Here is an 18,721-nt window from a genome sequence, read left to right as displayed (position 1 = left end):
TGTGAGCCTGTTTCTTTCTTCTTATTATTTTGTCAATTGTGGGGCTTGAACTCAGGGTCTGGGTATTGTTCCTGAGCCTCTGAGCCACTTCTGGTTTTTGAGTATTTTATTGGAGATAAGAGTCCAATGGGGTGGCTTTGAACTGTAATCCTCTAATCTCAGCCTCTTGAGTAGCTACAATTACAGGCATTAGCCACCAACACCTGGCTCTTTTTTTTTGGTCAGTTGTGGGGCTTGAACTCTGGGCCTGTGCACTGTCCCTCAGCTCTTCAGCACAAGGCAAGCACTCTACTGCTTGAGCCACAGGGCTACTTCCAGTTTTATTGTGGTTTAAAATGGAGATAAGAGTTTCACAGAGTTTTCTGCCCAGGCTGGCTTTAAACCAGATCTCAGCCTCCTGAGTAGCTAGGATTACAGACATGAACCACCAGTGCCCAGCCTTGCTCATTTTTTAATATGTCTCTGCTCTATATTTATATTAGTATTTCCAGTTGTGATTCTCTACTTGGAAGGCCTGGACTCCAATCTTTCTTCAGCAGATGGTATATTCATTAAAACAATATTTCCCCATCTACAGTAGTCATCCATATCTTTTAACTCTTTTAACTAACTTAAAAATGCGTTTTGCAGTTTCTTTCCCCTCGTATTATAGCATTCTGTTTATTCTTAATTTTCATATCATTTTTCAATTATATTATTGGTTTTTAAGCATTATTTCTTAATTTGTTTGAAATTCTTCAGAAGTGCTTTATTTTTGTAATTCTCATATGCTATTCTTGACATAGAATATCTTCCTCATTAATCTCTTAAATTCTCTCCCTAGAATGTAGAGCATATAATTTTTAACTCTTATTCATTCCCTAGATTTTTTTTATTTTTTAACTTTTTGTAATGCTATTTATTTTCATCAAGGTTCCCGTGATTCCTGTGACTTAGTTTGACTATGAATATGATTTGTAAGTGGAAGAAATGTCTGACATTCTGTAAAGACTCATTGGTATGAGGCTGGAAGCAAACTTAGGGCACTGCTTTGCCATCAAAACAAGGATATTTATCTCTGACACTGAGAATTTCTATTAAATTCAGTATGAACAAAAGCTTTGCTTTCCTTACATTCCTTACTGCATCATGCAACCTGTTCAGATTTTCCATAATCCCTAAGCTATTTCACAGTGTCCTGTGTGTGACCTAAGTCTAATACTCCAAAACTCACAATTTCTTTCATTTAGACTATTGCTCAGATATTTCTATTGGCATTTGATATTATAGGCTATAGAGAGAAAGAGTACAAATCCATCTAACCAGTGCTTACAACTTCTTTCTTTACTCAATTACTGTGACAAGTTAACCTAGTACTCCTCTGAGCTTTTCCATCTCACTTCCCTATACTTAGTGTATTTTCTTTCTGAATAGTTTTCTTCTACTCATATTTGATTGTAATGTTTTTTTATATCTTCTCTATATTACCTATGAGCTTTGGGAGTCCAGCTTATTTTCTCTAGCAATTAATTTTACATGTGTTTACATGTGTGCACAAAAAATATTTGTGTATATGTTTTAAATATGTCATCATGAGATTACAGTAGAGAGGAGGAATTAAGCTATCCCATTACTTTGCTACAAACTAGGATTTTTACAGAGATATTTCAGAGTCTATGACAACATTGTGACTGAATAGCCAGGTACTCACTAATATAATTCAACTGGTTCTATTTTCTTTTAAAAATATTATGTCACATACAGTTTTCCCTTAGTGGAATACCTTCAGAATATCTGGGGTCTTCAGAAACAAAACAAATCAAAGAAAGGTTGGATAAATGGAATTTCATTAAGCTGCAGAATTTCTGCATGGCAAAAGACATAGCTAGCAAGATAAACAGAAAGCCCACACACTGGGAGAATATCTTCACTAGCCATAGGACAGACAAGGGTCTCATACCTAAAACATATTTAGAGCTCAAAAAAATAACTCCCTTAAAAACCAATCCCCAAAGAAACAATCACCCCAATAACAAATGGGCTAAAGACTTAAAGAGAGAATTCTCTGAAGAAGAAATAAGAGTGACCAATAGATACATGAAGACCTGCTCAATCTATCTGATCATAAAATAAATGCTAATAAAGCTGGGCATCTGTGGCTCACGCCTGCAATCCTAGCTACTCAGGAGGCTGAGATCTGAGGATCACAGTTCAGTGCCAGCCCGGGGAGGAAACTCCGTGAGACTCAGAAAGCCGGAAGTGGCGCTGTGACTCAAGTGGTAGAGCGCTAGCGTTGAGCTGAAGAGCTGAGGGATAGTGCCCAGGCCCAGAGTTCAAGCCCCATGACCACCACCAACAACAACAAAAAACAATGCAGATAAAATAACGTTGAGATCTCACCTTGCCCGAGTTACAATGGCTATTATAAAAAAAAAAAAATCTAAGAACAATGGATGCTGGTAGGGATGTGGCCAAAAAGAGAACCCTTGTATCCTGTTGGTGGGGGTGTAAACTTTCTCAACCACTCAGGAAAACAGTATGGAGGGTCCTCAAATGACTAAACATACAGCTCCCCTATGACCTAACAATACAAGTCCCAGGCATTTACCCAAATGACCACAAACAAGGACACAATAAAGCTACCAGCATAGTTATGTTCATTGCAGCATTATTTACCATAGCCAATATATGGAATCAACTCAGATGCCCCATAGTGAATGAATAGATGAAGAAAATGTGGTATATATACAAAATGGCGTTCTATGCTTCCATCAGAAAGAATGACATTGCTCCATTTATAAGGAAATGGAATGATCTGAAAAAAAATCATATTAAGTGAAGAAACCAGACCCAAAGAAAAGTAAGTTGCATGGTTTTTCTCATTTGTAATAACTAGAATATGTGTCTATGATATATTTTTGGGGGTCCAGTCATGGGCCTGAACTCTGGGCCTGGGCGCTGTCCCTCAGCTCTTCAGCGCAAGGCTAGCGCTCTACCACTTGAGCCACAGCGCCACTCCTGGCTTTTTTTTTCTGCTTATGTGGTGCTGAGGAATCGAACCCAGGGCCTCATGGATGCAAGGCAAGCGCTCTACCACTGAGCCACCTTCCCAGCCCCATGTCTATGATATTTTTAACAGGAAATCACAATAGCCCAATTGCTAAGTGCATAGGACCATATATAATAACACATAGCAACGTGAACTCCAAGAAGTGGAAACAACAATTCTTACTATGTCTTGTATGCAGTTTTCTTTTTTTCTTTTAGCTTTTTTATACCCTTTGTCTTTTATATGAGTTAATCCAATCTGTGGAAGGGAAAGGGAGTCACAGAAACAGCAGGATAATGGATGAACTAGTGCAACAATTATACTCACTTGACACTATGTTGAAAAGGAACTATACAACTTGGGGGGATGGGAGGTAATAGTATGTAAAAAGTGGTATACTCATTACCTTACTTAAGTAACTGTAACCCCCTTCATGACCTTTACAACACACACACACACATGCACACATACACACACACAAACACACACACACACACACACACACACACACACACACAAGAATATCTAGGGTCTTTCTAAAACCCTACAAATTTAAACGTTTCCCTGTGTTGCATGAAGCTATCAATGATTCTATTAGAAGAAGAAATATCTAACAAGAATCCTGCTAATGCCCTACCATTACTCTATTTATCACAGCATGTAAACAAATCCCCTAAACCTACCATTTGATGAATTTTTTATAACTTATAGGAAGAACATATATATATAATTTTTCATGTCTTAAAATTGGTTGATGAGACAATATCACAACTTTCAGTACTTATGATGTATATAGTTTCCCTTGTTTTTTAATTAATTTAATTAATACTTTCAAACAGATACTTCTCTTCACACACATGTGACAAGAAGGAAACAGATGAAGTTGGAAACAGATGGAGTTATAATTTATAACAGTATATCTAAATTTTATCTCATGTCTCAGTCACAGTAGAAATAGATCTAATGGCATAAGAGATAAGATGACAAGAAAAAAGAATTCTCCAACGCACTGGTGGCTCACAACTGTAATCCTAGTTACTCAAGAGGCTTAGATCTGAGAATCACAGTTCAAAGCCAGGCAGAAATGTTGATAAGCCTCATTGTACTCCCAAATAAACCAGTAAAAAGCTGGAATAGAGGCCATATATTTAACTTGTACACACGTCATATACATGTGCGCACACACACACACACACACACACACACACAAACATCTCCAATTAAAATTAAGTATAGAAAATTGCATATGTCTAAAATTCATTTCAAATAGTATAAAAATATTCTGAAACCATTTTATATTGATTATTTGAAGGTATCTTCAACGTTAATAAATTATCAAAGACAAAAATATATAATTTTATAAACAGTATTTAATATGGTTGCTGTATAAATTCATTATACTTTTCGTGTTAGGTTTCTACTTCTACTACAAATACTTGAGATGATCAACTTCTCAAAAAAAAAGTTTTTACTTTGGCTCTGTTTGGTCTGTTCAAAATCAGGTGCCCCTTTTGCTCTTAGGCTTCTGATGGAGATAGCCAATGGGAATACTGGAAGGCCTGTGGCATTGCAAAATACCTCAGCTCACGTGGCCAGGAGTAAGGGAGAAAGAGGAAGACACATAGGTTCCACAATCCCCTTCAAAGTCATGCTCTTCATGACTGGAACACCTCACCAAAGGTCCATCTGTTAAACATTCCATCGCATGGGCCTGTAGGAGACATTCCAGATTCAAAAGGTCACAGTTTCTGTTTTTCTTTGCTTTCATATTTGTAGCTCAGTAATACATCATTTCAAACTATGTGTGAATTTTTAGCTATGCCAATCATTCTGAAATAAGGTTCTAGTTCAGAAAAGGGTCAGTTTCAGATGAAGCCTGGATCAACCTTCTGCCAGAATTTATAGTTGAAAATGAAAATGTTAGTCAATCACTATATGTTTTCAAATATCTCAATACTTGATATTACATAGACAAAGCTGCCAGTAAGTGGCTGAAATACTGTATTTTACTTTTTATCAGAATTTATCGAAGTAGTGCACACATATTAGAATCCCCTCAGCAGAATAATTTGACAAGTTTCAAGTAAATGAAGACTATTTTAAGCCTCTATAAGTTCTAAGCTATGTCAGTGTTTTATAATATAGGACAATTGTCTCTTTAGCCCTTTGCTATTTTTTCCTAAATCTCCACCTAGGAGAAAAAAAATAATTGAATAGATCATTTTTGTAAATAAGCATTTGTTTTCATCTTAGGCCAAAGTCATTTTATTCTTACCAGATTATTTTACTTCAGTGAGCTGATTGCATTCAAAATAAGCACATATAAACCAGTTTGTAAATTTTAAGATCACTTAACCTAAGAATAAACAATATATAAAAATCCCATTGTATATAGTAATATATAGGATAGTTTGTAGTTTAAACAGATAAAATTTTACAAATAATATTATATATGATACTATATATCTCATTTTTTGGTATAGGAGAAATATAGACTGGTCAATATCAGATATATTACCAAGAGAAATTTGCATATTTTTTAGTATATTAGTGATGATGAGGATTTTTCTGAAGCTTTCTAAGTATTTTGTCTAAATAACATACAAAGGTAAAAAAATATAAAACTATTGATTCATTGCCACAAATATAGAGCATGTACCTTATTTCACTTGAAGTTCTGTTTATAGAGAAGTGGCATCCCATATATGTTTCTGTAGATGTTATTTCTTATTCTTATACCACCTAATTAACCCATCTGAGGAAGATGAAGGTAAAATGCATTATGCTGAGAAGATGCCCCATCATCTTAAATGTTCTTAAGGCTATTTAAGCCTTTCTAAAAGAACTTTATAGATTTAAAATATTTGAGATAATCTGTTCTTCCTTTTTTGTCTTTATCATTTCCACTCTTGTTAACATGAGATGCAAAAAGTTTAATATTGGCCCATTAAAATCTTGACAGGGATTTTTCTTTCTTATCCTTCTTCCTAGTCTCTAGACACTATAGTAATAAATTACTGTGTCTTAGAAGAGCTTTTTAATTTAATCTTCTTTGAAAAACTTTTAATTAATTTTCTTTTCATGCAATTTCTTCTGTTTATATGCCCTTGGGAAAATTTACTAAATATTTTCTTGCTATCCCTTGGTTTAAATCATCTCTCAGAAATATGTAGAAGATTATATTTATTCTTCACAGGTTTAATTTTGGTCCCCTCAAGGGAGAGTTGATCTTTTAGTTGACTATTCAATTTTATTCTTGAATATTTTCTTGATGTCTATGAACATTACTAGTTTCTTTAGTTAAGACTCAATAATTTGCTCTATTTATACATTTACTTAATTTTTCTTAACACAATTTGTTGGAAAATAGTACAAAACATCATTGTTTCAATCTAGAGAATCCTAAATAAATGCCCCCATATCAAGTGAAAGTATGCATTTTTAGAACATTATTTTGAGTATGGAAGCACAGTGTATAATCCCAGCATCAATGAGCATGGAGCAAGCGGATCAAAGTCAAACTGAGCAATATAGGTAGATTATTTTTTAAAAAGAACATTGTATAATAGCACTCTACTCAATTTTATATCCTTAGTCATATGACATTAATAACATTTCCAGGCCTTTTTATAATTTATTCTTTTTTATGGGTCAGCATATTATCAGAATATTAAATTACATAATTTTGATTTCTCTCATACATAATGGCCTTATTTTTCTAAACTATAATTAATAGAGCTAAGTAGATATGAAACTTTTCACCATCTTGCCTATTTATATTTGAAATTTACTTCTGTAATCTTGGAGAGAAGACTTAAATCTATAGATAACAGAGTTAAAAAAAATCACAGTTTTGTCAGGTTGCAGTGATATTTATTAACTTCTTAAACTATGTATTTCTAACATAGCAGTGAATGATTCAGCATTGTATGACAGCATCAGCTTCAGGATAATATCATGATACATGATAGATGCTTCTGTACAGTTGTTTCACTGATTATGTGCAATCACCTGTCAAAAGATCCAGTACTCTTAGATACTGACATTGACTTAGGTCATGTGGAAAGGGAAGGGGCATCAGAATAGGAATCCTTGTTCATCTGTATGGAGGAGCTCAATGTAGTTTTCTTATCCAATGATTAATTGGTCTTTGAGTTATGGGGCCACATGGGAGAATTTGTGTTAGTCTCTTTAAAAGAGTGAAATCAGCTTTGGGAAGAAGGAACTGTTACTTTATGTCTATATTTAGTCTGTATGTCAGCAATACCGTTAAGTTGGAGCATTATACTGACATAGGTTTGGTCAGTCCAGTGGCTGGCTGCTTCATAGTAAGTTTTTGTGTTTATTTGATTGATTGGGCATTGATTTGATGTATCAAGAAATTCATATTTTCTGATTGCTCCTATAGGTCTATCCTTGTGTCTACTATAAATGCTCCACTTAATCTTCCAATAGATTTCCTCACTTGAGCAATGAGCCTATGAGTTCATGTAAATTTTAACTGTAAAATCTCTTTCCACAGTAGATGACTATATTACTTGCAAGTGCAAGATGCAATCATTTGCCTTTAGCTATGAAAGATATGACCATATGGTATTGACCACCTCCTCAGTTCTCTATCAGACTGGTGACTCTTCTTTGACATACCTTTTACAGCAATGAAAAACTGTTACCAACTTTATCCTGACTCTCATCCATAAATGCCTCTAATCCCCACCACCATCACAGAGATGATTTCTGAAGGCTTATCTCCTGTCATCAGCTTATGCATCTGGAAACATACACTACTAAGGACTTCTCAGTGCTGTGGGTATTTTTCTCATTGACATTCATTGCAGTTCTGGAAAAGACATATTTATCAAGAACATAAACATGTTGGGCCTCTCAATACTGTGATATATATATATATGTGTGTGTGTGTGTGTGTGTGTGTGTGTGTGTGTGTGTGTGTGTGTGTGTGTGTGTGTATAGTCTAGCAAACTTAAGTCCCAGAGCTTTTTAAAAAGTATATTATTTTTAAGTAGCTCTACAAAGGGATTATAATTCAACAAATCAATTTAAAAATACCACCTTGAATGATGTTTTTAATTATTCTCCTTCATCTCTCCCAACCCTCAACTTTCTCCTCAGTTTTCCTAGTTTCAAAGGATATGCATTGAATATTTTGACTGCACACCTCCTATTTCCTGCTTTCATTTGTCTATCTTCTCTCCCCTCATCCTCTTGCTCCCATCTCAATTACCTTGTTTTTCCTAGTATTCAATTGGACTGTTAGTTTTTCTCAGATTTACATAATTTGTATTTTCCCCTGCATATACCATACTTTTGTTAGTATGTATAGAACCTCACATATGTTTAATTGCATATTTATGAATTAGATCTGATTATTTACTTCCTTGTTTATCACAGTGGCTGCAGTATTTCCTTTTCATTTGTTCTAGTCCAGTGGCTTTTCATCTTATTGACAGCCATATAAACACTTCTTTTTTTTTCCTATTAGGAACTAGTTACACAGAAAAGTACAAGGCACAGAATAAGCATTCGGGGTTTCTCACCCACACATGCCCATCCCCGGGGCCTCCTGCCGCCCCCTCCACACCCATCCCCGCCCCCTTCTCCCGGCCTTCTCTCCACCTGTTCAGAGAGCATCGCTGTCTGACTTTTGTATTCCTTGCTTTCTGATTGTGTTCTGTCCGTGTGTCTTATGTAGGGGTTGCCCTACATAAAAGGCTAATTTGGAAGGAGACCCCAGGAAGCAGGAAGGGAGGAAAGCAGGTAAATCCATGCATGATCTGGTCAGTAGTGTGGACACCAGGGCCTCCGGCCTAGTCAGAAACCCATCTCCCAGGGGCCAGGAGCTCAGGAGGCCAAAACGAACGCATGGCAGAGTGGTGATCTGCTAGGGCCTCTGTGTCCTCTGGTGGTGGGAAGGGTGAAGGAATGTTCTGGGCCTCTGGTTTTTGTTGTTTTGTTGTTCTTATTGTACTCTCCAACACCCTTTTCCTATATCCTGGGAGACCCATATAAATCAAACTCACCTTTATGAAACTTTTTATTTCACCCTCACTTTTTGATCCAGGGGTCTCAGAACCCAACGAGACATTCACAATTCTTAAGTATAAATTTTAGCTTTTTCTACAGGACATTGAGTGTAGAGTTTTGTTTTTTCAAAACTCAACATTTCACTGCCTCTACTATGGTTCAACCAAACCCAGTTTAGTGGTATAGGGATCAAAAGGTAACTGGAGGATGGTCAAAGAACCCTCTGATTCACTTTAAAGCAGCACTAGCCTTCAGTAGGGAGTAGTGGAACATTTCTGTAGGCCATGCAGAAGGAAGAATTTCAAGAGCAGAACTCCAGAACTCTAACTTTTTGCTTCTTGGTCAGGGTGTTTACAATGAGCTAGCACCTACTGGGAGTATAAAGCCAACTTTCTCTGTAGGTTTACTGTAATTGGGATAATGGCCTCATACTTGTCCTAAGCATTTTAAGTCTTCTCAGAGTGTGACCATCTTCCCTGATGTTGCCAAGTAATTGGTCTCTTTTTCAGAGGTAACCTCTAATTAATGTTTCTTATCATCGAAGCCACTTACTAAGAAGTGCTAATTATTAATGAATTAGTAAATAGGAATTAATAAAATATATATTAGCTACATATTTAAATCATTAGTAAAATACAGAGCCTCCATTGCTCCCATCAACAACAACTCAATAACTGCCTTATAATTTCTCTTTCCTCTTTTAAACACTAAGTGTCTAAAATGTCAAACCATAGTGTATTTCTCTTCAAGGACATATGATCCAGGCCTGGAGAAAAAAAATTAGTTATATGTTTCCCATATGAGAAACTGGAAGATTGGGTATCTTTGTGTGTCACAATTACACTGACCAACTGGGTCCAGGTTTCTCTGGGGAAGCAGATCTAGAACTAAAGCTTTTGTCCTTAACCATAGGACATTCCATGGTTAGCCTCAGCTTGATAGTAACATGCTGGACAAATGTACATTTCATTGTATTACTTTTAAGTTTCACTTCACTAAAAAAACCTCCTGAAAAAAAATATCTGAGTATGAAAATTACAATATGTGTGCTAAGACTATGTGGGCATTGCTCATGATTATTTCTTATTGGATTCAAATTAAGGGGAATACTAGTAACAAAACTAGAGAAGTTTATTACTTATATTATTACAGCATGTACTTGTAAATATTTTGAGTGAATAAACCAAAGTTAAATTTAATGAGCAGGATGTTAATGAGCAGCTTCTTTTTATGATTTACAAATTATCACTACTCCTAGGGTGATTACATGTCCTCAGTGCTTGTGTTTTGGTATATGGATTATTGATACTGATTTTCGCTGTATCTAAAAGGAAATTAAGTGAACTTTTAGACTATTTATTTTATTTATTTATTTATAATACTGGGGTTTAAACTTAGAGCCTTGTGCTTGCTATGCAGGTGTGCTACCGCTGAGCCATTCCTCTAGCCAAGTAGTTTTGCTGATTATTTTAAAGATAGCGATAATAGGTATATGCCATACCACCAAGCTGCCTTTCAATGAGGTAGATGCTTTTGGAGTTTTCTGTCTGACATGATCTCTCACTATCATCACATTATCAGTCTTCAAAGTATCTAGAAATATAGGTATGAGCCACTGGGTGCCAGGTCAGTTCTTTTTAGACTCACAAGACCCACAAAATAAAACTAACAAAAAGTGAAGATAAAAATAAATGAATAATAATATGCAAAAATATTCTTATTTTCTCTTGTTTGTGTATTGTCATAATAAAGTACTCTAAAACTTAGGGAAAGATACAGGACCATTAAGAATGGTTAGCTTTAGTTAGTGACTTGTGTTATGTGCCAGGAATGGTGCTCAATCTCAAAGTAGCAAATTTTGTATTAGAAATATTTAAAATATTAGATTATTATTGTGCTGACCTTTCCATGAGCCTAAATTTGAACTTTCATAAATTCACAAAAGAAAAATGGTGTTTTTCTTTAATGCTAAAGTCCTTGAAAATTTGAACTCAAATATGCAGTGATATTAAATCAACAAATAAACTGTCATTTGAACAACTCACCTTGGCTGGAATATTTTGGGTAGTATTTTTATAGAAAAGAAAAAATATACAAAATAAGGGTGACTAATAGTCTTTGTTACTCTAGTTCAAAATATTTGTGGAAAATGTCTTTAGATTAGCTTTTTAGAATTCTAGTTTTATTTTATTTTTCTATTTATTTCATTGTCATCTGGAGGAAAGAATGAAAGTAATAAGGTTTCTCATTGCAGTAGCCACTCATTTTAACTTGATGCTTACTACCTGCTTAATTATTTATTCTATGTTGGCACTTCATAGAATGCTACTAATCTTCAGTTCATGATTTTTTGTCCATTTTGAAGATGTAGGGTGAAAGTTAGGATTCTTCTCTCTCTCTCTCTCTCTCTCTCTACCTTAGAAGGAGGCATTTATTTCCCTAGCCCTTACATTCAGATTAGGTTGTGACTACTAAAGTATGTTAGAAACAACTCTGTTCAATGTCTATGCAAATCTTTTAAAGTAGTAGAATCATCCTCGTCCTTTCATAGAAGATACTTCTTGTGTGACTAGCTCAGAATCCATTTGCCAAGCTGTGAGAAGGGCAGACTACATATAGAGGCCAGAAGATGCACGACTAAGACCATGGTGGGTAGCCTTAGCTATTGCTTGGTTCAGCTGCCTGCCAAGAAGACTGTAACCATGTGATCCCCTATTTTCATTCTATACTCCACACACATACACATCAGCATGAGGATGAGTACAGTTTCCACAGGCATCTAATTCTAATTGCAGACAAATGCTAAGAATCATTGTCTGAATTGAAACTTACCCCCAGATATGTGGGAGATGATAGAATATTATTGGTTTAGTTACAAACTTTTGGGGGTATTTTACCATGCAGGAAAACATGATTAGAATGGAAATTTTCCAAGTGACTTACTTTCATAGGAAATTCTCAGGGCTCCTTATGTTTTTTTCATAATTGTATCCAATTATATAAGCTCTCATCCAATTACATGAGCATCAGCTATGGAAGATATGCCCAGTTCTCATGTTTTCTCTATCCTGACTTCATCCTACACTTGAATTTCCTTACTCCACTTCTTTCAACCATCTAACACTCCCATCCTTGAGTAGATTTTGCTAACTTAGAAAATGCTGTACCTGTTGAAAAATGAACTTTACAACTTTGGTGCGGGGGGAGGGGGGTAGTGGGGAGGACTGGGTTGGTGGGTGGGGAGGGAGGATGGGAAGGGATGGGAAGGGGAAACAAAGGAGGAGGCTACAATGCTTGATAAGAAATGTACTCATTATCTTGTCCATGTAATTGTAACCCCTCTGTATAGTATTTTCACAATAACAAAATAAAAATTAAAAAAAGAAAATGCTGTACTTTCTGGTAATAAAATGTATAGGCAAATATACATGGACTACCTTATCTTTATGACGGCTAAGTTACTTAATTTTTTTTCAATGATTGATTTTCAGAGAAAATGCCATGTTTTCATCTTACCTGATTATGGAGCAGATTATAGAAGAAATGACATGCATATGAACTTATTTGAAGCTTATATGTACAGTTTTATTAGGTGTTTACTTCAGCTGTGATTAGTGTTATCTGCAGGGACCACTTCCAGGTCAAGTAGATTTTGCTTCATCCCAACTCCTTGGACCTACCTTGGTCTAAGCCACTGAAATTCTAGTCTTCCCTAGAAGATAGTTCCTAGAGCTCATTAGGCTCAAGCATTCCAAGCACAGCAATCTGACTGCTGCATAAAAAATGAATTCCCTGGTCATTGTTTTTAGATATTGCTTCTAAAACAATGATGTGTTTAATTAACACAATTTATATATCAAACCACACAGACACTTTTACATATTCTCATATTGTAGCATGTTTATCAGAAATAGTCAACTTAATTACTTAAGAAAATTGGCTGTATTTGCAGAACTGGAGTCATATAAGAAAAACGAACTGAAATTATGAAACAGAGAAGGCTGGAGAAATGCCAAATTCTTGTTATTTTTTTATTCTGTCACTGAAAAATTAATTAAGAAATAAGGTTCTTGAGTATTGTGAAATTCAGTGCAAGCCAGTGAATAAGTCACCTCGCCAAGGATAAAAGGGGAGATTCATCTTTTTCTGGCTTACTTATCTTGAATTCATAAATCATAAAAAAATGCTTCTGTATATATCTCAGCCTTTCGCTGTAGCAGAGCTCACTTTGTCTTGCCATGAGGCAAACTTCCTTGCCCAGTAAAAGAATTAGACTTGTTGAGAAGTCATTTAATCAAATTAGGAAGAATATGAAAAATTTAATTACTAACACAAATTTCTTTAGAGTTCTATATGACAAACGAATTGAATTTTTTACTCTCTAGTGACCTTAAGATTTTACCTCTCAAAAGTAGGCTCCCTGGGAAAAGAGGAAAGAAAACATAGCTATAAGAGAAGATACAAATATACTGTACCAGTATCAAAGAAAACACAGATTTTCCCCAGGGGCCATCTATTTAAATGAAACATTTAATATATATATATATAATTATAATTATGTATGTAAGTAATTAGATACTTATCACATATATACTAAAATAGCATTATGTCATTAGCTAGTAAATTCATAAAAGTGGAGATTGCATGTTGAGTGAGATAAAACAAGTGCAAAAAAATTTAATTGGGTTTTGGTGCTCAATCCTGTAATCCTAGCTACTTAGGAGGCTGAGTTCTGAGGATCATGGTTTGAAGCCAGCTGGGACAGGAAAGTCCTTGAGACTCATATCTCCAATTAACCACCAAAAAACTGAATATGTAACAGTGGCTCAAAGTGGTAGATCACTAGTCTTAAGCAAAAAGAGCTCAGGGACAGAACCCCACAACCACAAAAAGAGTAAAATAATGAATATTCTCCTTCATTTATAGAATACAGACCTAAAAGGAAAGCCAAATCATTCATGTTCTCTTTGTTTATGGAGTACAGACCTAAAAGGATGGGGATAGTAATAAAAGTAATAATAATGGGACAATGAATGTAAGATTTCTTTTACTTTTATTGTCTGGGGGGGGGCAAATAGAGGATGTGGGAAAAAGGAAAATTTACCAGAAGAATCGAAGGATTTACATATAGCTGATATATATGTATATATTTAAACAATATTTTATGCTATATTACTTTATATATGTTGTTTGTCATTCCATGTTGTTTATAGTGAAAATTAAACAATATGAAAATAGACATAACTCTCTTTAGTCACTTTAATATATCAACAGATAATGACTAGGTCCCATAATTTATAGATATTGTTATGTTTTGAATGTATGTATATATTATTATTTTCAGCATTAAACCTGTGTTGTTTATGGTGGAAATGTTCAGTGTTGTTGTTGAATATGTATCAACATTTATAATATTTATGTCTTCATTACAACATAGTGTATGTTAAGGGCTCAAAAACTGAACCTATTAAATGCTCACACTACTCACAGTTTGAGTGGGATGAAAGTTTCCCCAAAATGTCACTGTTTTGATGATATATTTAGTTATGCTTATTCAATTGATGAGAAACAGGGTTTTCAACCCAGATAACCTTGATTTTGATGTTTAAAATGTTAAAAAAATTGAAAATTGAAGTTTGAACTCATAACTCACACTAGGCAAGCATTTATGACCTAAGTCATACCCAAGCCCATTTACTTTGTCTGGGCTAGCCTTAGACCTTGGTAATATGACCCTGGCTTCTGAGTCATATTCTGGCCTATTGTTTAAGGGCAGGATCTTTTGAATACATTTCTTCACCATATGGAAGTCCTCCTATCTCCACCTTCCTGGGAATTGGAATTATAGACATTCACCATCATGCCTGGTCCCATCTTGATTTCTTTTTTTTTTTTTTTTTTAATTGTATTTTATTTTATTTGAGAATATACTGTACAGGGGGCCCGGAAGCACAACAAATCAAAGAAAGGTTGGACAAATGGGATTCCATCTTGATTTCTAATGCAACCACTTTCCATCGATCTACACTCTATTCTCAGTCCATGCTCACAAAAACCTCAGACAGAAGAGACTAGGGAAAATGAGAAGGAATGGTACACATCTCACCTCTAGCTGTATGTATTATTTCCTTGATTTATATGATCATAGATATTAAAGAAAGAATTGTGTAACCTCACGTATTTCTTTAAACTATTGGAAGTTATAAAACTGCATATTTTTGGTCTCTCGTGGGACCTGAACTCTGGGCCTGGGCGCTGTCCCTCAGCTCTTGAGCTCAAGGCTAGAGCTCTACCACTTGAGGCATGTCTCACTTCTGGCTTTTTCTGCTTATGTGGTGTTGAGGAATACAAGGCATGCACTCTACCACTGAGCCATCTTCCTAGCCCTTTCTTTTTCTTCTTTTATTGTATAGGTGATGTACAGAGGGGTTAGAGTTAATTAAGTAGGTAATGAGTACTTTTCTTTTTGAACAGTTTTTTTCCCCTATTTTAACCAGATCCAGTCAGTTACATCATAAAGCATAAGAAAAGAATTATTTCATTTTTCAATGTTTTAGAATATCTCAAGGGCTAGGAAGATTATTAGGATTGCTAGTATTATTGCTGTGATCATTGTGTCTGTGTGTGTGGTGGGAGGGGGGGCGGTAACTGGTCCTGGGACTTGAACTCAGAGCCTGGGCATTGTACTTGAGTTTTTGTGCACAAGGGTGGCACTCTACTACTTGAGCCACAGCTCTACTTTTTGCTTTTTGGTGGATAGAGATAAGAATCTCACAGGCACCACAATCCTCAGATATCAGCCTCCTGAGTAGGTAAAATTATAGGCAAGACCACCCCAATATCCATATTGCTATGATGATTATAAATAATTCTCTCTAATTTAGAAAGTGGTTGAGAGACCAAATTCACTTCTTTTCCTTAGATGTAAATAGCTGTCATAAGTATACTTTTCTATCACTTTGGAAATAATTAGTTTTTTTTAAATCTCAGCCTTTTATTGTAGTGAGATTGTTTCATTTATTGTAAATGATTCAACCTTAGAGCATGCCTAATTGTCATTAATTTCCAATCTTCTAAAATATTAAGAATTGTTGAGAATGTAGTCTTTAGAGTATGCTAATTATTTTCAATGGAATTTTATTTTAATTAAATTAGTTTTAATAATTATTATTGATATCAGGTGTCAGGCTGTCAAGGAACATTTATAATCTAAAAATCACAAATAGTCAAAATGTCCTCAAAAAGTCAGTGATATCATAAAATATGGATAAATAAGCTTTTAAAATTTTATTTATTTTGCTGTAAAGATGCTGTACAGAGGGGTTACAGTTACATAATTAAATTAATGAGTACATTTCTTGTTGAACATTGTTACCCACTCCATTTTTCTCCCACTATCCATCACTCCTCTGGTCTTCCCCTCCCCCCAAGGTATAAGTTCATTTCCCACATAGTGTCCTGCTGTACTGGTTCACCCTTTGTCCTTGATTCACCATTTTGTTGTTCCCCTTCCTTTCCCAAATCAGTTACAGATATCGAATGCTTCACAAAGTTGCATGTCATCCTTGCACAGGGACCATGCTAATCTTCTCCATATCATTCCAATTGTACTATATGAACTGTCCAAGGAAGCACTAAAATAAGAATTTAAATAAAAAAAATCTAACAAGAAGCAATTACAAAATAAAAATGGAAATTATGTTAACCCACCCTATAAAATTATATGACATATTTATGAAATGAACAGAGGGATATTAAGCTAATGAATGATAGTGAAGATTCTTCTTCAATTTTGTCACAACTTTTTGCTTTGCAACACATACACATCCTAGACATGTTTGAAGGAACACAGAAGAGGAAGAAAAATACAAAAGTAATCACAGGGAACAAAACTGATCTAAATCAAATCGTCTAGGAAGAAATGAAAGTAAGCTAAATTAGACAGGGAGAGCTAATCACATTCTTGGTAAAGTAAGCTAAATTAGAGAGGGAACACTAATCACGTGCATGGCATACGCTCTGTTAATTTCTTTTAATATGTTTCCTTTTTTTTGGGGGGGTGGCGCTTGTGGGGCCTGAACTCTGGGCCTGGGTGCTGTCCCTCAGCTCTTCAGCTCAAGGCTAGTGCTCTACCACTTGAGCCACAGCACCACTTCGGGCTTTTTCCTTTTTGCTTATGTGGTGCTGAGGAATCGAACCCAGGGCCTCAGGCATGCAAGGCAAGGGCTCTACCACTGAGCCACCTTCCCAGCCCTTTTTCTTTCTTTTCTTTTTCTTTTTCTTTTATTGTGAAAATACTGTACAGAGGGGTTAGAATTACCTGGGCAAGATAACGACTACATTTCTTATCAAGCATTGTAGCCTCCTCTTTGTTTCCCCTTCCCATACTTCCCCCTCTCCCCACCGGATCCTCCCCACCCCACCCCCACCAAAGTTGTAAAGTTCGTTTTTCGACATAACGACTTGTACATCTCATTGTTGTAATGGGTCCACCTGTATCCCTATTTAAACGATTTGTTTTTTCCCTTCCCCTCCACAAATTATACCAACATCAAATAGAGTGAAAGCAGGGGTTATACCGTGGGGAAGGGACATACAGAGCAACAAAGAAATCATCTTATAAATGTGTTAGAAACAATTGCATGAAAGAAAAATAAACATTTGACTACTTATCTTGGGGTTCATTTCCCAAACATGAACTCATCTGACCTTTTCTGCTTGACTCAGACATATACTAGTTATTGCAAATAAGGGAAACCATGAGACCTATGTGTCTTTGGGCCTGGCTTACTTCACTTAATATAATTTTTTCCAAGCCTTTCCATTTCCTAATAAATGGAGCAATATGTTATATTTAATATCAATTAACTTAAGACCAAGTGCAAAGAAACCCATCAATTGTTTCCAAATAATTTCTCATTTTTTTCTAACAAAATATTCCTGCCTTACATAGTTAATGCCAATTCCTGTTTTCAAGACAATTGCACCTAGTTCCTGGTTGTAAATCTGTTCTCAACTTTCTCAGAGTTTTTGCCAAACTTCTTCTTTTGTCAAACTTGCTTCTTCCCCTAGGAATATTAGTTCATATCCCAGGAGTTTCTTTACCCTAGTGACTTCTTTCAGAGCTGAGGGAATTAAAAAGGAGTTGTTCTATAACCTCTGATATGTATGATACTGAACACTTTGTTTGCTTATCCACTTCCATCTTGATAAATTATTTTCATTCATTTCTGACTCTCATATTTTAAAAATATGTGATGTGACATTTGTGTGTGTGTCTCTCTCTCTATATATAAATAAAACGTCTGACACATGCAGATGACTGCTTCTACTGATCAGATTGCATTTGTAGTTTTGTATTAGTCCAGACCTGCTTTCAATGCTGTTTTCCAAAAGCAAAATTACCCAATATTTATACATTTTTTGCTTTTGTATGAGAAACTTTCTGAAACTGAGTGCTGAGGTTGTCTTGTGGACAAATTTTATCACAGTTACACAAGCAACAAAATGACAGAAGTTAATTAATGCAATAGTTATATATTTCCATCTTTTTTCTTAATATATTGGCTTCACAGCTGGTAGTAGTTGAAGGAAAGAAATAATAATGGACCCAGCAATATATCAAAGGAATATTACCTAATCCATCCTTAA

At 35.3% G+C, this 18,721-nt stretch overlaps 1 non-coding gene across 1 annotated transcript; it reads right to left on the bottom strand.

Annotated features, from left to right (window-relative positions):
• Nucleotides 1-16,598: 16,598 nt before the first annotated feature.
• Nucleotides 16,599-16,705, bottom strand: LOC138834793 (U6 spliceosomal RNA). Its single transcript, XR_011374262.1, has one exon. It is a non-coding gene; the product is annotated as a U6 spliceosomal RNA (small nuclear RNA).
• Nucleotides 16,706-18,721: the final 2,016 nt, after the last annotated feature.

The sequence above is a fragment of the Dipodomys merriami genome, unplaced genomic scaffold, assembly GCF_024711535.1.
Source record: "Dipodomys merriami isolate MVZ:Mamm:240054 unplaced genomic scaffold, mDipMer1.0.p SCAF_1, whole genome shotgun sequence".
NCBI lineage: Eukaryota > Metazoa > Chordata > Mammalia > Rodentia > Heteromyidae > Dipodomys > Dipodomys merriami.
The sequence above is the reverse complement of the archived record's forward strand: the minus strand, read 5'-3'. Positions and strand labels throughout refer to the sequence as shown.